Raw genomic sequence first — 23,905 nt, 5'->3', positions numbered from 1 at the left:
TCGATCTGCTTAACCGTCGCGACGGGATGATAGATCGCAGCAGTCACCAGACTGTGGAGCAGTCGGTTAGCGTTAGGGTTGACGAAGTAGACTGTTCCTCGTTGACTTGCTGCATGACTGGTACACTGGTCTCGTGCTGTTTCTATGAAGTTAGTTCCTCAATCGCTTATAATCTTCAGTGGGGCACCCCTCCTCATCATGAACATGCGCAGTGCTGGGACGCACGAATCGTTAGCGAATGTGCCATATCACTGTGCATGCCCGGGTTGTCATGCAGGTCAGTAAGACTTCCCATCTTTTCTCGATCTAAATAGCAACTATTACCGATATTGTCCCGAAATCGTCGATCCCTGTGGACGAGAACAGCCGACGAAATACTTACAAAGCAGGCAAGGGATGTCAAATTTCAATTTATGCTGGTTCAGTGCAGCATGCTTATTTCGATGACGGTGCGAAGCGTCATAGTCAGCGAGTACCAAACTGGTCACGAGATTCCGTCTTGGAAGCATGATTGGGTTTTTGGTTGCTTCGTCAACCCATTCGCATACGTGTATACTGTATACGTCCTCGAATCAGTAGAACACCGTGTTCTTTGAAAGCTGTACAATGGGCTGGTTCAACGGTCATATCCAAATATGGTAGCCTGAAGCTCAAGTTGGGGGATAGAATGGAACTTTGGAGGGAATATGAGAACTTTAGAAACTTTTGTTACATAACTAGGGGTACTCATCTCATTTGAAAAATAACTCGAAAAACTATATCATGTAATGGGAGGTTTCAGTACTCACTACATCTACTAGGGGTGCAACACCGATAGCAGAAGAGGAAATGCTTCTATAATCTTTTATGCTAAAAATGTCAAATTGTATAAATACTCTTGAAAATAAATCTTTTTGACCCCTCCCCTCTTCTCTGATATTCTTTGATATTAAATAATGGAAATTCAAGAATTCGAGGGCCGTTCATGATGTCGCTAGAAAAGGTAAGATCTTCTGTACTCCATACATGGTCAGAAGCTGCAGAAGATACCAAATGAGAATGAGTTGAGAGGTGTCATCTTAAAAACAAGTCTCACAACACTATACCCGCAGTTACTCACCAAATAGATTACAAAACTTAGAACTAGCCTGGCAACTTACTGAATAGGAATATTCCAGCGTCAAGTTCAAGTTTATCCTTCTGGGTTCGAGAGAAAGGAATGTCAAAATTTACCCAGAGATTTATGATCTGGCAAGCGATTAGTGGATGTGGTTCTGTTTAAGCTTGGTCTGGCGTTCTATCACTATTAACAAATTAGCGGCATCAATCGAATTTGGTGCCTAATCACTTCCATCATATTTTAAAATGAAAAATGTATGTGTTCGCTAATGTTGTCGAATAATCAACAAACACTGATCCTTAAAGTTTTACTTGTACAAGCTCAGTAAGAAACGATAATAGTGGTATTTGTATATGTTTCTACACTGATAATGTATATTCGTAAATATAATCAAAATTAATCATGCAGTGCACGAGTTCATTCTTCGTTTTCTGCAACGAAGTATTTTCGTGCATTGTAAATAGTAGGTTACGTTCATTTCATGAACAAGAATGGCCGCTTGGTGAACGTAAGATTTCGTAAATTTTACATATTAAGTGTACACTGCACGAATGTTATCGTTGATAACGACATTATTTTTCGTGAATTAAACGAAATGTTTTGTTCATTTTAATAAACGTTTGTGTATATTAAGAACAATTGCGTTGATCGCACAAATTCATTTCGTTCATCTAAGAGAAGCGTTCGTATTTAATAGCATATTATTTTGACATTGCTCCGGCAGAGAAAAACTCAAACTTATTCATACAAAACCAACGAGCAGTTCGCGACGGCTCAACTGAATCCGTACTGCTCCGGATTCTGGATCAACTGGAAGGAAATCTTCCTGAAACCGGCGGACACGGATTCGGTTACTACATAGTCAGACCGAGACCGTCGTGATGATGAACAATTATCTTACGTGTAGCAACAAGAACTCCATATTCTTTTGCCTAATGAAGCCAACGGAAGTCATTTCGTGGTTTTCACGAAAAATTCGTAATAAAACATTAAAGTAATGCAATAGAACTACGAATGATTCATCATATGTACGAAAAATTCATATATTTTATGAATATTATCTGTACGAAACTAATTCGTCGCGATTTACCAATATATTTTATCAGTGTATAGTTGCCCGAAAAACTTTCTTGAATTCATGTAGATGTACTTGTTTGCATTTTTAGAACAAGTGCTCGTACCCATAGATTGAAAATCTTCATATTGTTGGGTGACTTATTTCGTTTTACTATAAAAATAGAATAATTTTGCGGTAAATTTTTTTTCGATATTTTCGGGGTAATTTTTATCCTTGTATCGAACATAATATAACATTCGAAATGTTATGGAAATTCCATACCTACAGGCAATTTCGTGACGTCCCGACAGAAAACATAATTACCTAGATGGATACAGATGAAATAACTTTTCCAGGAAAACAGTTGAAATTAAATTGTTGATAACAAAAATCACCGATTTTTAATGGATTTTTCGACGAACATATTAACAGTTTCTAATGATCTGATAAGTTCAGTTAGAGTAAAGTAATTTCATTTACAATTTTGAACAGATCGAAAAGACGCAGGAGACTTGTTTCATTGTAGTTCAGTTTTGTACTCATAAAAAGGTACTTTTATGACCAAATAATTATTGCCGATAAATGTTGAACATGTTTAGAATAGTTTCGGTTTCTTGCTTCAATGATTTTGTCAAAGGGAATTATCTTATCTTTCGTTACTGAAAAAACTCTCATATGATCTAAGTTACCCCGGTGACCAAAGATACCCCATTTTACGGTACCTGAAACGATGACAAAATGCACACCGGTAATTTTCAATGCCTTATCCCCGGTATAACGAACACCAAAAAAGATGATAAAGGGGCAACCAGTCGCAACATTTTAGTCGCTTTCCGACATTGCCTAATGCCTATTGATATCTCTCTGCTGCTTTATCACGTCGTGTGCATACCTCCATGAGCATCAATTGGTGATCATGAAAAGCGACCAACATGCTGTAGATTGTTGCAATCGTACGTTCCAATAAAATAAAATAAATAAATGATTTAACAGTAAACGGCATACGATTGAAAGGAAAGTCGCGGCAGTTTGCACTATTGTTAATGTATTCCTACTTTCTAGTAACAAAGTAAAAAAAAAATGTTTTGACGTGAGCCGGGCTATCAGCCGAATGAAGTCAAGACCTCATATATCTCCCTTTTAACAAAGGATTCGTCGAAACATTTGGATGGCTCCATTAGATTTTCCAACTTTCGAGCATTCTCTGACGAGACAGACTGAAACATTCATCGAATTTGCCTGGTCTTTCATAAATATCATATTGTATTGAGCCCACCTTAGCTAAAACGTTCGTCTCCTAATTTGCCCAAACTAAGGAAATCTGGTATGATTTTGTCAGTAGCTCCCGTAGTTTCATAAAAAATACGACGTGTGTTTTTCACGCTTCATTGAACATTGGCCATATGCAATGATGAAATGATGGCCTGTGGACAAAGTGTCAGTGATGTAGGATGAGTGACTGAATTTGTATGAAGCGGTGCAATTTTAATTGAAGATGCCAAAGCTAGTGGACTCGATTTATTAGATGTTGTTGGCGCACTCTCGGAGGAGGACATCTTGGGGCCTTTAGGAGGTAGTCTAGGGGAGGCAAGATTTTTCCTCTTCCTGGACTCCCCCGGGGTAACGAGAGATGTTCCCTCTTGAGGATCATCAGATTCTTGCTCAACACCAGACAAACGAGCAAAGGGATTTTCGGACAGGACAGATGGCGAAGCATTCTTTAGCATTTCTGCATAAGAGCGCCTCGAGCGTTCCTGAAGGGAGCGCTTAATTTTATCCCCGCGCTGCTTGTACGCAGGGCATGATTTAAGATCTTGCGAAGGGCCCCCCAGTAAATACACTTTTCAGTTTCTTTGCCGCAAGAGTCATCCTCATGCTCTCCTTCGCATTTGCCGCATTGTTTCTTATTTCCACAATAGGAGGCTGTATATCTCAACTGCTTGCAATTGCTGCAGCTCATGACCCGCGGTACAAACAGGCGAACAGGTAGGCGAACCTTGTCAAGGAGGATGTAGTTGGGAAGAGAGGACCCGGCGAATGTCACCCGAAGCGAGCCTGATAGAGAGTAGGTAGTCTTACCTCCCTCGGTGCTTGCGGTATACAATTGTTTGCATTCCAAGATCTTAATCTGTTGAAGTGAAGGGTCCTTAAAGCAGCCAACCCCGTGCTCCAACAGTTCTTCGCATTTCAGGCCCGGTTCGGACACTACCCAATCGATTTCTACGGCCATAGCAGGCACGTACGCCTTAAATTCCTGCGTAAAGCGCTCATAGCAAGCAATCGCGTTTGCCTGGCCGAGATCATTCACTAGAACACGAATCTTGTTTGCTCGAACACGTGTTATCTGAGTTACGGACGGGTAGTTAGCAGTCAGATCTCGAGAAAGTTTTAATATATTAACCGGTTTCTCTCCGGTCCGAAAATATACCAACCATGGCCCAGAGGAACCTTGTGGGTACTGCTTTATACGGGGAGGAACGCGAGTGTTAGGGGGATCAGGGACTTCCATGATAACATCCAGATGGTATTTCGCCCTCGGCCATTTAAGCACGAGGGCAGAGCGTTATATAAACGAGGATGTGTCTTATTATTTGATTACAAGGTAGAGTAAAAGAAGGGAAAAGGAAAGAAAGCAAACGAGGAAAAAAATCAAACAAAACTTATCTACAAACACCGTCGATTGTTCCGCACCAGCGAAAACAATGTATTGGATTTACTACCGGCACCAGCAGAACGGCAGCTAACGAACGAACAAAGGATGACCTTCACTCACTGAAACTTACACACCGAACCCCCATTGTGAAGTATAACGATCCGTTCCTTCAAATAAGTTTTGAAACTGTTTGGATTAAGTATCAAACTGACGCCACACTGGTCACAAGTTGGTGTCAGTTACTGATGAGATGAATTCTTAACACCTACATTTGGAGGTTACTCACAGTCTCGCTACGTGGTTTGTTTGTCGTCGAGGTCCGCCCCTAAAAATTTTCTCTAGCAACGGTACTAACCTTAGAGGTGCCAGCAAGTAACTTGTAGAGATTAAAAACTGAATCGGAAAAGATTTCGCGAACGAGTTGACTACTTGAACGACATGGATTCCACAAACTGCTCCTCGTATGAGAGAAAAAGAAAATAGAATCAGAGGAATCTCGATGACAATCTGGTAATTCACAAATTAATTCTAACTACGTTTGATTGTGGCCTAGACACGGACTAACGAACTCCCTAATCATCGCTTCAAATTTCAGCTCCGTAGTGCAGTGGCGAACGAAAATGCGAATAATTCTGCTGACTGACAACTAGTCTCTTAGTCATCTTTTGGACCCTTCTCCTTATCCAGTAGAACGTCTTCTCGTTGCGCAGGGTACAAGCAAAGCAGTAACGACTGTACCATGGCCTTCTTTGACCGCATCCATTCGCGTTGATTTTTTTTCGGTGCTCCGCTCTGGAACTTATTATGATAATAAGACGAAACAAAAACGAAACGGGAATAAAATGAAAAAACATTTAAAAGCATAAGAGTGTGCAGGAAGACAACGACTGACAATGGAGGAGCAGGTGGCTCTTAAGAACCCTTCCCCAACACATACGTCACCCTTCCAGAAGAATTCGAAGAAGATAAACGTAAGAGGAAAGGCAAATTTAAACACGCAGATTCATCAATTGTTTTAATTGTTTCTTATATTTTATCGCATTTCTGCTCTTTCTGGATGGATCCAAAATGTGTCTGATCTCTGAAGTCCCCCTTTCCCAGGACTGCAATTAAGTCCATTAGGGAGTCATTAGCGCGTCGTTACTGTATCGAAACCGCTGGTTTGTTGGTTTTATGCGTGAATTATACTCTTCCGAAAAGTTCCGAGTGCTGAACGGTTGCCAAATAATCTCTTTTCTACAAGTTTGATCAAAATATTTTCGTTTTGTTATCATAGCAATCCGGAATAAAAAAAAAACCTTTCATCTCTTCAAAACTACCATTATTTTGCGCCTGCTGTTAGTACTGAAGATAGCATTTTAATGTACGAATTATCAAAAGTAAAAAACTTTTAATTACTCTACTGTTTTTGTTTCATGAACGGATGCTTGCAAAAAAAAAATAAAGACAAAATCAGAAACGATACGATGCGATAATTAAAACTTCTTTGCTTCAAGATGGTAACAAAACATTTTACGATTATCACACTGCTCCAGTATACCTCGCCTCACGCCCCTCTGTACATAAGACACTATCAGCGTGTCGATGGAGTCTTTTTTCTTTGGCTCGCGGTAATTTCCAAACCCTCTCGAGGAAGCGCCGCACATCGGATTCGGTCCTCGGAAAAAAAGGAAGGGAGTGACATTTTACGATTCTGCGTAATTTATGTAAAAATTTGCATACATCCAAACTGCCACTTTACGTTGCATGATTCGTGCGGCGGACCGGAGTGTCCGAAGTGTTGAATGCTTTTTAATGAGGGTTAAAGGGTTAAGATTAAGAATATTTTCTTTTCAACCAATTATTCGAAACGGGGCTAAGACGCCGGATGGCGGCGGTGGTGGTGGGGTCTCAGTAGGCGCATAAAGGTATTCCATGCTGATTTCGAGTCAGGTTCGCTTGAAAACGTATTTTTTGTTTCGTTGACAGGAATTTAAAAAAAACTTCGGTGTGACCGTAGACGGGGATGCCGATTGAGATTCTAAGAGCAACGAGCGGGCAATACAGAGCACTAAAACATACATACAATAATTACGCTAATCGCCGTAAACCAATCAAAAACCAAGAATTCGAATCCAAATGTTATAAAGAATTTCGATCGTATTAGATTGTTCCACTGGCGCACTTCAGCGCAACGTTTAACCGCGTGGCATCGCTGTCTGCCTCCATACCACACGACCAGCGCCTACTGCGACGAGCTTCAGTCCAGTCCGCAGCCAGAACCAACCGTCAACCTTTCTCTCTCTCCCTCCCAGTAAAACAAGACGAATCAAAACCGCTTAAAACAAAGAATTTAATTATGTTGACATTCGTTGTTTTTATTTTATTATTCATCCTCCTCACCCGCGCACACCGCTGCTGTACGCGCGATAGAGTAGTGCGAGAGAGGCACCGAGACAGATCATACGCTCGGCGGGAGATGATTTCCCATCAAAGCTACAGCATCATCAAACGAATGTCCTCCTCCTCCGCCCACAGGCTTTCGCTCTGTCCTCGGTCTGGAGTGGACTGTTTTGTAGTCTTCTGTTATCTTTTTTACGGTCACCCGGACTCCCATTTCGCTTTTTGTCTCCTTTTTCCTTCATCATCAGCATCATTATGTTTGTCGTCGTTACCGGCCGGATTTTTTTCTGCATCTCAGTGTTGCTTTTTAAGATATAATAAACCAAAGCCAAATGAGTAAATTTTATCTGAGCAGAAATGGACGTTCGGATGAGGCGGATTTGTCGGTGCGGGTGCGAAGAACACCAGGCGAAACAAGTCAGAACAAAAGAATGACTCAAGAATGCAGAAGAGATTTAAACAAATCTGAATCGCTTCCAGCAATCTGGAAAGTGTAATAAAATGATTTTATTGTTTTCAGGTTGTCAAATGACATATGAAAGAAACAAATCCCCTAAAGCAGTTTACCAATCAACTCAACAGTTAGGTTAGAAAGTTAAATCCTTGATGTTTGCCAACATCAAAAAATTTAATATCGTTTAGCGTTGATGAAAACTTGTAGCTTTTCCATAATTGACTTCTTTGGGCGAACCTCGCAGCGAGGGAAAACATCACTATATACATACCTACATTGAAAATTTGACGAAGGAAAATAATAGCCAATCGAAAGGGCAACCAGTCAGTCAAAAACGAATCAAATAGAAAGCAAGGGTTCGGAGAATGGGATACACAACGGGAAAATAATAAAAATCGATAAACCCCTCCGCAGTAGCACAGGTGGAAAAAAACACCCCACCCACTCGATAGACTGGGTTGCCGGAATAAACAACAACGGCAAGTGTACAACTCACTCAGCAAGCCGCGACGGGATCTTCTGTCATCGTTGTTGTTGTTGTTGTTACAGTAGGTAGGGAGAAACGAAAATTGTATGAGCTAACGCACAGCAAACGAGAGCATACAAACGGAAAAAAGATAATCGTAAATTGTTAGGGTAAATGAAAGTGGATTACGAAAAATACATCTCGTTGTGAATGTGTATGTGTATGCAAGGATAACGCACAAACGTCCATCGTTCGGCGCGAAGCGCAAAAAATGCTGATACGATGCTACACGTTCAGAGCCGGCCAAAGGGCGTACGCCAGGGAACAAAATATCATATTTTTGCCGATAGCGAGAAAAGTAGCCTCACCGGCTCCTGCCTTCGGATACTCACTCGTTCAGCCAACCTGCCAGAAGATGGTCCACAAACTGACACGATGGAATGGGAGATATATACGCTCTGGACGGAGTAATACAACCGGAAAATGATTGCTGTTGACTGAACGCTGGTACTTCCATAAAATATACCTCACTCAGTCCAGGACAGAACAGAGGATAACGAAATGAATGCGAAAATGGCAAGTTGAGCAACTGGCAGACTGACTCCAACCTCCGAATCTTGGATGGAATTTATGATGTATTGAAAGCAGATGGGGACGAATGATTAAATGCGATAAGAATCAACGTCATCTTTTTTGTGCGTTTGTTAGCGGGGACTTAATTAACAATTTAAATGGCGTTTAGCTGCTCGTCGTATTGCTTGCCATCGAACCGATCGAAGCAGGCGAACGCGAAACACCTGTCAACCTGCGCGACCCGGTGTGATCGTTTATTATTTTGGGAAAATAGTTGTTCGTTGTTTAAACTATATAGACAAGTGGAACCTAGGGTAGGTGCTCATGAATTTATCTAAAGCTTTCGTTTCTTCAAACCTCGTTCAAATTCCAACTATTGGTGCATGCAATCTCTCTTCACCGCACTTCTCGCAGAGCTTATATATTTCAGAATATTGCTACTTTGGGGAACGAACCAAAACTATTGTTGCCATGTTATAAACAATCCATTGCCTGTAGGCCGAGCAATTAATTAAATTGTGTTGCATCCTCACTAATGAGATGGACAAGAAATCACGTACCCTGGTTTGTGTACAATATTTAGTGAGGAAATACAGATTTGATTTTTGCACTAATGACTTGAAGTAGGAGATAGAGCATCGTATTTTCCAATGAAGAAAAATGGAATATTGAAGGTCTATTTATAATTAGCAGGCCTATGGGTAAGGTAAGAGCAGGGGTGAGTTGTTCAACATCTCCCCTAGGAGGGTTTGGAACTAGTTTTGAAGAAATGGAAAAATAGACAGAGAAAAAATGACTGAAATCGAAAATTCATCTTTTTATTGACCACGTTGAGAGAAGATATGCTGCCGAGCAGTAATAGATGCGTTCCATTCCATCATTGAGGAACTGTGACAATGTCTCGAATGTTCATCAACAGAATATTATTTATTAGACATACCGGAAAAATTCATCAGCAGATTTCTTAGCAACTTTTCAGATTATTGTTCAGAAGGTTCTTCTTATACTACGTTCACACTATAGAGTATAAACACGTTATAATAATTAGCAATAAGAAAAATGTCATCAAGATAGCGTTAAAACATGTTTTAACTCGTAGTGTGAACGTGGTATTAGGGTAATTCTTCAGCAGATTTGTAGATCTTTTTGACGATCCTTACAAGGATTCTTAAAAGGATTCTTTATAAGATTCTAAAAAAATCTTCAGAAGATTCTTCTGAATATTGTTCATAACATTCTTCAGAAAAACAAAATGTGCTCTAAAAAAAAGCGGCGCAATTGGAAATTCTCAAAAGATTCTGAACCAGATTGTTTAGAACATTTTTTTAGATTCTTCAAAAATCTCTTCAGTAGATTCTTTAGACGATTCTGCAGCAGATGCTTCAGACGGTTTTTCATAAGGTACTCAAGAAGAGTATGTAAATGATTCTTGAAAGATTCGCTCAAAGATCCAAAGTAAATTCAGAAGGTTTGTCAGAAGAATAATCAGGAGAATTATTCAGCAGATTTTCCAAATAATTTTGCAAGGCATTCTTCAGATGATTATTTAGAAGACGCTACAGAAGATTTTTCAGAACTCTCCTCAGAAGACTTCGGAAAATTTTTCGAAAGATTATTCTTAAGATAAATAATTCAGAAGAGTTCTTGTGGACAATCATCAGAAGATTCTCAAGAAGATTTTTCAAAAGACTGTTTTGAAGATGCTTTAGAAGATTCTTCAAAATTGTTTTCAGATATTTTTTGGGGGTATTCTTCCGAACATTACCCTGAATTTGTTTTAGGATATTCATTTGAAGATTTTTCAGAAGATACTTAATCAGATTCTTAGGAAGATTCACTATTGTTATTGTTTATAGCACAGTATCGCTACTGTAATTTTATTACCATTTTAGTTTTCTTATATTTTTAATGAATTTCGCGATTCTCGTTTGTTTGAAGTCGACTACCTGTTTGTTCTGAGACGCTTCCAGTGCGGTAACAAGTATTAGCGATTTCGCTCCGTTCTAAACTCTAATTTCAGTTTTTGGTCCGGAGTGGAACACTTCCATTCGCTGCCGTTGTTCGTAGCTGTTTTTGGTGCCCTGCTTTTGTTTATCCATGCTTTATAGTTTGATCTGACTGCTGCCGCAGTCGAGTGAAAAGCGTGTGGTAAATGTGCAGAGCTCTTCGAAAGTTCCCACTTTCGAAAAAATTTGCAGTAGAAAGATGAGAACTCTCCTATCTTAGCGCTAAGTGAGGCAATCAATGACTCAAGCAACTCAATTCAAAATCATCCTGTTCCATTAGGATTCGCATCTCTAGCACAAGCCACTGGCCGAAACCTTTTGTGTGAGTAAGCACGAGGTATCTCTTCGGTCTTATCTCAAAACAAAGATTTGCGATCGAGTCAATTTGGAGCAAGTGGCAACGTCTCTGTTCCCTCAGCTTATCTTTCAGAGGAAAAGCAATTTTGACTATGTCCATCCTGATGTCATTGCGGATGATGTTCAACTGACGATAAAATCAAAGTTAAACATAGACATCGATGCAGAATTAGGAGATTGCTTCCGAAGAGAGCTGACATAAGCATGTTTACTTTTGTGACTGACTCCTGCGGTAGCAGACAAAGGGTTAAGTCGCCGGGAAACTCTAAGTTTGCTCATATGACCCTATTCCACGCTTTTCCAAACTTTCTTCCTTCAATTCCTTGCTATGGCTCCTAATATTGAAAGAGATACTGTAGCTCGTCGCAATTGGGTTCTTTCCTTGTAATAGTGGCGAAAAAAGATTTTCCACCACGCGTTGGAATGAAACCCACATTATTCACGAATAGATAAAATAGTTGCGGATCAAGAGTACTACCTGGGGAACTCCAAAATTGTTAAAAATGATTCGGATATTTGGTTTCCAATTTCAGTGACGATTTCACGGTGACAGTGTAAAATCCAAGCCAATAGCAGAATCTGGTAGTACATCCATATTATCTCAGTTTAGTTAACAGTACCCCATGGTTCGCAGGGTCAAAAACAGCCTTTAGATCACTGTAGATTGTGTCTACCTGTGGCTTTTGGTAATTTGTTCAGTATGAAACTACGTATAGTTGATAAGATTCGTCCCAACCAATCGACCCGGGAAGAATCCTGATCCTGCTGATATAAATCGGTAAACTGAAAACAGTACCTCGTTGACGATTGATTCGAACACTTTTGGCTCTACTCCTAGTGAAATGATTCCGCGGTATTTCCCATGGTTACATTCGTCGTCTTTCTTGTATTCTGGAAACACCACCGAACACTTCCAATCATCTGGAAATGTTTGTAGCTGAAGTCACATATTTAAATGGTAAGCAAGTGTGATCGCTAAAAATTTAGAATATGGCAAGATGATTTATTTTTCCGGATTACAGAGAGACAGTGAATATATCCACAGCGTAAATGGAACCGGTTGTCGAGCTCGCTACCAGATGGCGCATCGGTTGCGCAAACTCTCGAGAAGTAACTGAAAAATAGTGAATGTTTTTCCACTGTTGTGGAACCTATCTCGCTGTTAAAAACCATTCTAGATTGGAGACCATTCTAGATTGGTTCCGTTTTTCTTCGTATTAATGAAAATTAGTAGCCTTTCCAATTTCGACATAAGTTTTTTAGGATGTGCTTCACATATCGTTTGCATTACATTGTGTACATTCGTAGAGCTTTGGAATAAGTCCATTTTAGATTTACAAACATAACGTTAGACCACGTAGGTTTCCAATGAGGTTGTTATTTTGGTATGGATGTCCTAATACAGTACAAAAGTATTAGGGAGTTTGGAAGGCTTCCTTACGATATTCGAACGCAGGGCTTGGACGATTGAGACTTTCAGACTTTAAAATGTAACCTATTAGTAAGTTTTTAGCATTTTTATTTCATCCAACTTCAATACCATAACGATATGCTCACGCCCAGGGATGCCAACGGTGCCGATAAACTACATTTTTTCGGTATATTTACATTTGCACAAGCCGTGCAGCCCGCTACAGCGACGCATCGCTACAGCTCTTGCCAGAACGGTAGCCAAATCGAGTACATTTTCCCATACAGCAGTAGAATACATTTTTGTTTTGCTGCTGTACTCCGACTGCTCGTCGAGAGTGTGGCGTAGTAAAGTTTGTTCTCTCGCTTTGTACACTTTTCTATGCGTAGTCAAAGGGAGAGGCCTGCACACGAAAGCGATGATGCAGGTCGTGGCGTAAACGAACCGCATTCATTGTCGTCGTTTGTGATTAAAAATATTGAATAGATTAAAAATATTAAAAAGTGTAAAATAAGAAAAGAGAAGCTGTACCGCTCGCGTCCGGTGACAGTACTGGGGGCAGTATTTTTTTGTCATGTTACTGCTTTGCTTACAGACTGCCGTACAGCGCTGGGCGTCCTGCACTAGCGAACGACAGCAGCGTCAAAAGAGAAATGAGAATGCAGGCAGAAAAATTACAGTCGCAGAAAAGGTAGGCATTTTGCATCCTTGCTCACGCCTTACGTTTAACTCCACTCATTCGGTCCTGTAAACATCTGAATACAGATTCTTCTGTACGGAAGCCCAGTATTTTTCGATGGGCCTTAGGTCCTAATATTGCCGGGTAAAGCGCGTCGTGTTTTTTCAGCTGAATTATCTGCAAACGGATTGGATTTATACGGATGTTCTGTGGGTTATTTCCGGTGGCCATTTAGTGCATTTTGATTAATTTTCCTAAGCTCAGCTGCACGTCTGACATCATTTTTAAATATATTGAATATATTTACCTGTGGCGTAGTAGCTGCTGAGAATATTTATTTGTAGTGAAAATTGGTGACAAGCATCGGCAGTAGGTCACGGCGAAGCGGGGAGCTAACTGGTACCTGGTATCGTGACAAAACTGGGAGCTAATTGGTTCACGAAACGGACATCGGTACCGAGAGAAATTCCGCCACATTCTGTAGTTCTTCACTGACGGCGAAGATGGACTGGAGAGTGTGCGAGCAGTATCCCCATAGCGACCATCTTAGGCGATTCCGTTTTGGCCAAGGGAACCCTCCTACTGCACGGAGAACGACGACCGGCAAGCTAAAGTGGAAGAAGAAAGCCTTCAATAATGACCTCTTTCTTGAGACATTTCGGCCGGACTGCGGGATCCAGAATATTGATGCGGTTGATCTAACAAGAAGAATTGTGACGTTACAATGACGCAAAAAATGTAGTCGCGCAGTAGACAGCGTTCAGCTTATTCGGTAAATGAGACGCTGTGCTGAGAAGTAGACGCCTATCCATAGAGGACACGCACCGAGTCATGAAGGTGAAGTGAGCCAGCACGATCCAACTACCTGGTCACCGACACCATACGGCTAAGAAGAAGCAGCAAACACAGACAAGCGGCAATTGACTAACGACGAGCTCAAAGAAGCGTCGATGCAACTAAAATCAAAGAAAACCACCGGTCCGGATGGAATACCAAACGTGGCGCTGAAAGCTGAGCTCGTAGCATATCCGGACATGTTCAGGGTGGTGCTGCAGAAGCGTCTAGCTGAAGGCAGTTTCCCCCAAATGTAGAAGGTACAGAAGCTGGTGTTACTTCCAAAGCCAGGGATACACCTGGAAAACTCCTGGAAACAATGCTCATTAACAGGCTGACGAAATGCACTGAAAAACTCCGCAGGATTAGGATAGAAAATCGGTTCAGTGGTTCAAATGTTATGAATTTAAAAAAAAAAACAACTTTGGAAAATCACGATTTTTTGAACCCGTCTAACGTGGAAAGAGACACCCTAATGACGAAATAAAAAAAATATGTATCTAATATTTTTCGGAAAGGAACGATTCTACCAAATATTGCAGAATTCTGAGAGATCGTATAACTTTTTTTCATGGAAGTGCTGTATATACATTATACATACAAACACACATATATTGTGAATATATACAAAAATTACCAACCCCTCGCAAAAATTTTCTTTCGACGCTTCTGATATTAACGTGGGCTTCTTTTGTGTGGTGTACGCAAAAGGAATCTGGCAACGATGAACGCTTGTTGTCTCTAAATCTACGGCAGCGCCTAGTAGAGAAAATTAAGAAGAACAAAAAGCCTGTTGTCGTCTCTTCTCTTAGATTGACACGTACCCCAAAACGATTGCGAAATTTGTTTGTGCGTGTATGTGTAGATGTTGAGAAATAGGCTACACTATGTTCTCCGCGATAAAAGAACCCGAAACCGAGTGAAACAAATTTAGTCTCAAATGAAAGATACAATATTATTGAATTCCAATTTGACCTAACTTCCGGTCCCGAAAAATAGGGGTTGAAGAGTGCGGACACACAGTAAATTTCCATATAAACTAGTGCAACCTTTATATAAATATGATTCAAAACTAATAGTATGGAATTACTTAGAATGCCAGATCCAGATCACCAATAATTGCTACGCTCCTAAGTTCCCTTTTGACCGACTCTCACAAGTATGATTTCAAACAAATCGCGGGATACCCTTAATGATTATTTCAGAATATCATTCCGATCAGACTTGTGGTTCTGGAGTTACAGGTTGATTAGTGCGACCACTTAGGAATCCCTAATACTTTATGAAAAACTCATCCAAATTGTCATTAAAGATTACTAAGTATCGAGGTAGTACTCAGGTGAGAGCAAGGATTTGAAATATAAAGATCGGAAAAGTAGATGTGGCAGGGTAATTAGGAATAGGTTCAATATCTTTAGGACTCATCTTTTATCTTCTGCTGGTAGGAGTCCAGATTAGGCAGATTTGATACGAATTCTATTAACATGTCCCACGACAAAGAGAGACGTGTTTCTTTGTACGATGACAACCGATATCAGAGAAGACACATAAGAAATGGCCCTACCCCTTGAAGTTTTCCGAGCAGCATGTTTCAAATCCTTGCATTCACTTGAGTACTATGGCTCTAAAAGTATTAATATTTTTTCTTACATAGTTAACTGTACTTAATAGTCGAAATATATAATGAATAGACATTAGTACTGAATTGCTTAAATTCGTAAATCTAGATCATTCATTGCTTCACAAAGTCTTTGGATTAATTGCCCAACATGGACAATTCCTTCAGTTTCGATTCCTCGGGAATAACTAAACCGATGTTAAAAGCACCATCTTGGATGGAAGGTACAATATCCTCAAAGACTGCTGTAGATTTTCATAGTTCCATGCAGATCATATAAATGGTTTCAGAAATAAGGGCCACGCGGAAAAAATGTTCCCAAAATCATGGCACTTTACATGAACTATGGAACAATCACTTTTTACGTTACGATAACAGGACCATGAACAAAAATAATGTGTTTTATATTTATGTTCAATTTCCCTTTAGTAACCCTCGCATAACGCTTTTATTAGTGGAAATATTTGATTTTGTTTTGTGAACTTCAGTCACGGTCTCCGACATGTCATTTCTATATCGATTTTCTGTTCGTGAACTAGTTCACAGCTTTATGGACATTATTCATAAAACCAAAGGTAGACTCATGTTATTCATATATTCAGGAACATGAGTCATACAAAATTAAAACATTCCGGTGGTATTCTCGTGAACTATTTCACGGAACTTAGAATTTTATTCATGAATCCATTCAATCCTCTTAAACTAGTTCATGATTTTTAATATATTAGTCACTATCCAATATCCATGCTCGCGAAATAGTTCACAAAATTATGAAATATTATTCATGGATTCGTGAACTGGTTCATGAATCCTAGTATAACAGTCCAACTTACTATTCATCCTCGTTAAATAGTTTACAACATTATCATTATTTTGTTTCAATTATAGAGGTTTTAACCTTAAGGTCATTCGCCTCTTCGGGTTAGAAAAATCTCTAACTCTATGTCCGGGGTTGGGATCCGAACCCAGATGAGCTGTGTACAAGGGTTGGGATCCGAACCCAGATGAGCTGTGTACAAGGCAGTCCATTTACCAACTACGCTATACTCGTCCCCACAAATTATCAAATACTACTCATGTATTCGTGAACATGATTTCTAATATATTGTTCACGATCCTATATCCGTGTTCGTGAAATAGTTCACAAAATCATGAAATATTTGTCATGTATTTGTGAACTGGCTCATGATTCCTAGTACAGTAGACACTTCTGACCATTCGTGCTCGTCAAACAGTTCACAAAATCATAAAATATTATTCATATTTACGACTCCTAGTACATTATTTACGATCTGTTTTGTGTGCTTATAGTATTTAGAATATAATTTTAATTATTTTCAATTTCATGCAACATTGTAATTTTCACGTGAACTCTTTCACAAAATTCGGGAATTATTCGAGAAATAATTTTTATTGCAGTAATAGGTACGAGCATTTGACCTAAGAAAACTATTGGGACTTCGAACTTCATTTGATAAGGTTTAGTGTGATGTCTTGACAAAATACGATAACTACGTTGATCACCACCAATCGTGTTCACGTAATAAAACTGCTATTATTTTAAGCATGAGTCAGATTACTCCACGAGTCAAACTTGAAAGTAAGCTCTAGAATAAAATATCACGATAACGTGAACAGAATTTACAAAAATCGTGACTATGATATTAAAATAATGAACATAAATCATACAACTCGTGGCATAAATGTAAAAACTCTAAGATCCTGAGTAGAAAAAAGTTTTTTTCATTTACCAAAATCAGGCGAAAATGACAACGACAACGGCCTAGAACAAAGCATACGAGTAAGATCAATTTAATTACTTCCAACGCACACTCGTTTTCGCTTTGAGATTGAAAGCGACATTTGTTCCTTCGATATTGAACGTAGTGCTGGACGAACGAAAATACACTATTAACGATATTTACATTTCGTTGTTCGATTTCGTGGAATTAGAAGCTAGCGATGATATTGGACGACTAAAGCACTATTGGTGTGAATATTTCCCGTTGTTGCCGCGTTCTAGTTGCAGTTCTATGATGCACATTGCTATAATTTCATTTTATGAAAATTAAAATGAGGATCAAAATTGCTGATTTAAAATTAAAGCGAGATTAAATTTTCGTATTGTCATAGGAAAACAAAAGTCACTGCTTTTGCTACTCTCTTTCATAGAATCGAAAGAAGAATCCGGCTATGTCTGTTTTGTTATGCTTTGTATGTATTTAGTAATGAAGGAGGTAGCCAAAAGCCGAAAGTGAATCCAGTGGGTTTCATCGTTCATTGAAAGGATATGAGAATTTTGGGCCCTGATACATACATCTTTACTTGTGACTCGAATATCACGACAACGTGAATAGAAATTACGGAAATCATGGCAAAGTTCCTGAAATCATGAACATAATGTGATGTTCATGATTTCAGGAACTTGAAACTCGTGATATAAATATCAAAAATTGCGACTGAGATCTTGAGATCATGAATATGAATATAATCTACTTTTGAATAAAATATGGCGATAACGCAAAAATAAATTACGAAATTAGCGACTAAGATCCTGAAATCATGAACATAAATCCCGCCAGTCTAACAGAAAAATTCAATAGTAAATTCATAACAAAAATAGTACGGTAGTGTGATGATAAATCACAAAACTCGCGAATAAGCTCCTGAACTCCTGAACATCGTTCAACTGTCGGCTGTGTATTCCCAAATAGTGAACAAGAATCATAACAAAAACTAAATATGTCCAGGGAACAACAGTAACCCAACCAAACATTCTAAGGTACCGCCAGGGCGAACTAGTTTTTGGGAAACACAAAAAGTTTCATGAACAGTTCACGAAATCGTGATCTTTTGTTCATGAATTTATGAACGAATTTTTTCCGTGTACGATGATGTTCAGTACATGGCTGACCACTGTTCGGTATAGTACACGAGTTATTAAAATCCAACGTCACCGGATGATTTTATCGATGAGATGAAGTAAATTTCTGGTGCATTCAACTCACTGGAACAAAAAAACGAAGGCGAAACAGCGCCTGCAACTGATTCAACCTTTAGTCTAGAGGCCGAGATGTCTGCCCAAGTAGCCATTAACTCAGGCTTTCGTTTCATTTCTAAGATATTGACCTGCTGATTTATCCGAATACGACGCACGGAGAATCGGAGTAAGCAGGGGCCCGCTGATGCAATTGACACCGTTCGTAATACTATCACAAGCGCTACACAACTTTCAACAACAATTGCGGAAGTAATTACAACCACAGCAGGTTAACTTAACAACAAACACCGCAACATGGATTATCTTCCCTTGGATAGAGAACAATTTGCTGAGCCAAAGGAACGTTTTTCGAGGCCCCCTTTCACTTTCTATAGACCTATCATTGTATTCCAGAGAGGAGATGTGTTAAACCCGTACCCACCGACCAACCAATTATCTCACATCGAATAGCTGCAGTTAAACTGTTAACCTGAACGGGAACAGTACCGGTCTGTGTTTTGCAGCAATTGACAAATTCGTTAGAGCATGGTAGTAATACAATCATAAAACATAATGGGACATATCAGGAATTTATAAATAATAAATAATAAATGACATAATAAATAATAAATAATAAATAATAAATGACAAGAAGAAGAAGAAGACAATCTAAATCATTCATACTCAACTAACATCTCTTCGAACGAATCTTTATACTACCTACAGTCGAGAACAGGTATATTACCAAAACTTCAACCGCACCTGAAGATGAATAAGATCCATAAGAAAATATTAAGTAGTCCTTTTTCAGTGATTTTAACAACTGAAGCTCTTTGGGGCGAACCGATTAAAAGTGAAGAAGTTTTCGGAAGCAATAACAATGCATGATTGTCGAGCGCCTGGAAAAAAGTCAAGGGGTGGCGTTTTGATTGCGGTTTGGTCATAACTAAATTCAGAAGTTTTCACAACTATAACATCAAAAGAATTTGAATATGTATGGATAAAAATATGTATTAATGATCAAACACATTTTTTCGCTTCGGTATATATTCCTCCAAATTTTGCACGCAAAGCGACTATCGGAAGGTTCTGTTGAATTAATCATTAGTAATATCTGCCCGGAAGTAAAAGTTCATATATACGGCGATTTAAATCAACGTAGTATAGACTTTATTCAAGATAATGGTAATGAGAGTATCCTACTCCATGTTGTGAGGAAAAATGATACTTTACGGTTTATTTGTGACAAGTCCGCCAACACATAAAAAATCAGCGAAATTAATATTTATATTTTTTAATGATGAATATTGACCAAGGCTTCCATCTGACGGAATCGCTAATTCCCTCATGGTAGAGTGAAGCTTATCATGTGACCATTGAGTTTGCAATATTATTGCATGTTAACAATAGACCTGAAGACAGTGAATTAGAAGATACATTTGGCCACCAGTCTACTAGTTATGAAAGCTCGAGACAAAAAAAAATTAATGACATAAACTGGTAAATGATTTTAAGAAAAAAAGTATATGTTGGAGCTGCTCTGGACATCTTCCACAATATATTACTTGAAGCTATTCGCGACGAAGGCATCACTATAGCTCAAAACATCCCATCTGGTTCAACAGAGGAATCACAAATTTAAATAATCAAATGAAAAAAGCACCTCAAATCAATAAAAAATACAACAGCGATGCTAACTTAACAAACTATTAAATTTTTTTAACCTTGCTAGTGATGTCGCGTTCGAAGAGTACATTGCAGTAACTGAGCGCAATTTAAAAACAACTTTCTTTAAGTACGTAAAAACTAATCGAACAATTTCCAGCAGAAATGCACTATGACGGACGGCGATAACTCAGAGAAAATTTACAATCACTATTTCGGTATGCTAACTTCATCGGGATATTGAGTAGTATTCCATCCTATTGCTAAACAGTACTCTACCGTAATCCTGAGCAAAATTATATCAGCATCATGAGAAGCTACCTGAACCCTGAAAATCATTCCTGCATATGATTGGTTGATTGTGATGAAACCATTCTGCTTACATCACACTACGTATCTAATCTGTCCAGTTCTCTCTGAAGAAATTTGGTATCGACTGAACTCCGTATCTGACGATAAATGTTCATTTCATCAACGAAGGACATGCAAGGTTCTTGTTGTTATTATATTGACGACATTAAAGTAAAAGAACAATATTATTGGGTCAAGAAGATTTCCTTGCGGGATACCGGATACGCGGAATATAAAGCGGATAGACAATCTTTAATGCATGGAATTCTGAGAACGACAAGTTTCTCTCGGATTATATTATACGCAACAGGGCATTGCAAAAAAAAAAATTTTTTTTTGAAATGCAATTTATTAAAATTGAATGACGAATAATAGAGATATGTGCACAAGAAAATGATCAAATTTAATATAAATGACAAAAGGCCCTATAACCCCAACTTCTCGTATTCGGACAAAGCTCTAAAATGTTCCGTTCGATTTCTGAGATTTTTCCATATTAGAAAGACTGCAAAATATGTATGGTTTGCACAACGGAGCAGAAAAATTAAAAAAAATAGGGGATTTTGGGGTCAAAATGACCCAGTACCCCACTTTCCCGTATGTTTATAGAAACAGGAATATCTCCATATTAATACTATGGTTATTTCCTTTAAAAAGAGGTATAAATTGTAATTTTCTGATTGTTACTTCAAAAGTTATAGCATTTAATATATTTTTCCTCCACATTTTCCCATAGCACCAATTTCAAAAATTTCAAGCGAAGTGGGCGGGGGTGTAGAATTGTTCAAATGATGTGAAATTTGGCATCTGAGCTTACTTTGACATTTGTCACAATATGAGAGAGGGGGCCTTTGAGAATTCAAAAAAAAAATTTTTTTTCAATGCCCTAATACGCAAGAAACGAGGTTATAGCGATGTTATAACTGACAAGATTTTGATGAGATCGATCCGTTTACATTATTTCTCATAACCAGGCAGATTCAAGTGATAATTACAAGGAATATGATAACGTATGCATCTGTTTTGGAGGGCTGCGAATGTCTACTCACCAAGAAATGCATAGAATTTCTATGTAGATGGTAGTAAAATTTCTATTAATTTCGTACATATTCAATTTCCACTGCTCATTGCAACAAGATGTAATTCTTCGCGGTGTTATCTCGTTCGCCGACATCGATTTTTCCATACATGCACTCACGGGAAATTCGCATCACATGTTATGAGTAAAATTTGCCAACCCGAATAAAAAGGCAACGATTTCCCGAAAACAGCAGACAAGACGAGATTGAACCCGTCCGTGAGTTAGCAGTCCCCCTTCCATTACTTTTCCTACGTCCCGAGCCTTATTCCACCCAAAACTGATGAATACCCCGTTGTTGTAATCCTGCTGTCATTGTAGTTGTGCCAGAATGGAAAATCCCGTCGCTGTCTACCACCGCCGCCCGTCCGCCATTCCCGTAAGATAACACAATTCCTATGTAAACAAAGCACATTTCACGGAAGAGAACAGCGGGATATTCCCCTGCCGGACTCGTGTGACATTCCGATGCAATCGGACTGGTGGGGAGCCAGTTTTCCCCTACACGCTAGTCCGGAAAAGCGACAGATACCATCAGCATCATCACTATCACCATCCCCATCCAAGCAAGCCGAGCAAGAATGGAAAATATTGTTTTGCACTCCCACAATAAGGTTTTTCAGTGTTGGTAGGGGAGCAACCGACGGGCCGGTCTCTTTCTGACGGCTCCCAACCGATGTCGTTGTTTACAATGGGAGCTATTATGTGGGAAATGTGCTGCCGATGTGCCTCCCCACTTTCCAAGTTGGCGGGGAGAAATTGTGAGTTTAGAGAGAGTTTGACTGTTTGGTTGTGTAGGTGCTTCTAACCGATTCGTTGAGCGGAATGAGATAAAGAGCAGCGTAAACAGAGAGTGAGAGAGATTGATTCCGGAGAACGTTGGATCGGGGTGGTGTATAGCCCGAACAGGTGGATATAGAAAACATTGTTGAAAACTCACACTCGCTTAGGTGCCTGAATAGTGTAGGGGTATTGTGGCTAAACTCTCACAATCGTGTTTCGTCCGTTCGTTGTTACATGAGAGCATGCTAGCTAGTCGCTTAGGGTGGGTGTTCTTGGAGGTACAACCTCGTTGCCGTTGCATCACCCTCCTCAAATCGCAGCAGCCTGATTGCAGCATATCCAACATTACCATATAATGCAGAGCGGAGCAAGCGTGTGGGTCTGATGCTGTGTGTGCACCAGATTGAATCTGCACGGACGGACGGACGAACGGAAGAACAACGAAAGGCTGCTGAACTCTCTAACGACGCGATATGCAGCGGCTGGTGCTGCTGCTGCTGCGCTTGCCGAAGGAATGGGGGCACATTGCACATGCGAAATGCAACGGTGCCACGGCGGAGGGGGAAGGAACAAACAGGTGTAAGAGCGCGATGGAGAAGGAAGCGAATGAACGTCGGTGCGCGCTACTGCCTACCCGCCGCCTGCTTGGACGTGAAAAATAGAGGAAAACGAACGGAATAAAAACCTCGGTTGCAGCGCGTGCATAACAAAGGTGCGTTCTTCCTTGGCAAGGCCGTCTTCGATTGTGAACCGTTGTGGCCGTGATGCTGCTGCTGCTGTTGGTGCCGTCGGTTTTCGCGTGAAGCTGAGCGAATGGGGCGGGTTGCTATTGTTAGACAATTACTGCTGCTGTTTGAAGATTTTCGATGAATTTGTGTTTAATAATGTCTAATGTCTAAGGAATAAGGAATAAGGAATAAGGAATAAGGAATAAGGAATAAGGATTAAGGAATAAGGAATAAGGAATAAGGAATAAGGAATAAGGAATAAGGAATAAGGAATAAGGAATAAGGAATAAGGATTAAGGAATAAGGAATAAGGAATAAGGAATAAGGAATAAGGAATAAGGAATAAGGAATAAGGAATAAGGAATAAGGAATAAGGAATAAGGAATAAGGAATAAGGAATAAGGAATAAGGAATAAGGAATAAGGAATAAGGAATAAGGAATAAGGAATAAGGAATAAGGACTAAGGAATAAGGAATAAGGAATAAGGAATAAGGACTAAGGAATAAGGAATAAGGAATAAGGAATAAGGACTAAGGAATAAGGAATAAGGAATAAGGAATAAGGAATAAGGAATAAGGAATAAGGAATAAGGAATAAGGAATAAGGAATAAGGAATAAGGAATAAGGAATAAGGAATAAGGAATAAGGAATAAGGAATAAGGAATAAGGAATAAGGAATAAGGAATAAGGAATAAGGAATAAGGAATAAGGAATAAGGAATAAGGAATAA

The 23,905-nt window shown here is 39.3% G+C and overlaps 1 protein-coding gene across 4 annotated transcripts in view; it reads left to right on the top strand.

Annotated features, from left to right (window-relative positions):
• LOC131682369 (uncharacterized) overlaps positions 1–23,905 on the top strand; it is a 256,096-nt gene that overhangs the window by 26,644 nt on the left and 205,547 nt on the right. The gene's annotated exons all lie outside the window — the stretch shown is intronic.

This window comes from Topomyia yanbarensis, chromosome 2 (assembly GCF_030247195.1).
Source record: "Topomyia yanbarensis strain Yona2022 chromosome 2, ASM3024719v1, whole genome shotgun sequence".
Lineage (NCBI taxonomy): Eukaryota > Metazoa > Arthropoda > Insecta > Diptera > Culicidae > Topomyia > Topomyia yanbarensis.
Note: the sequence above shows the minus strand (reverse complement) of the source record. Positions and strands in the feature narration are given on the sequence as shown.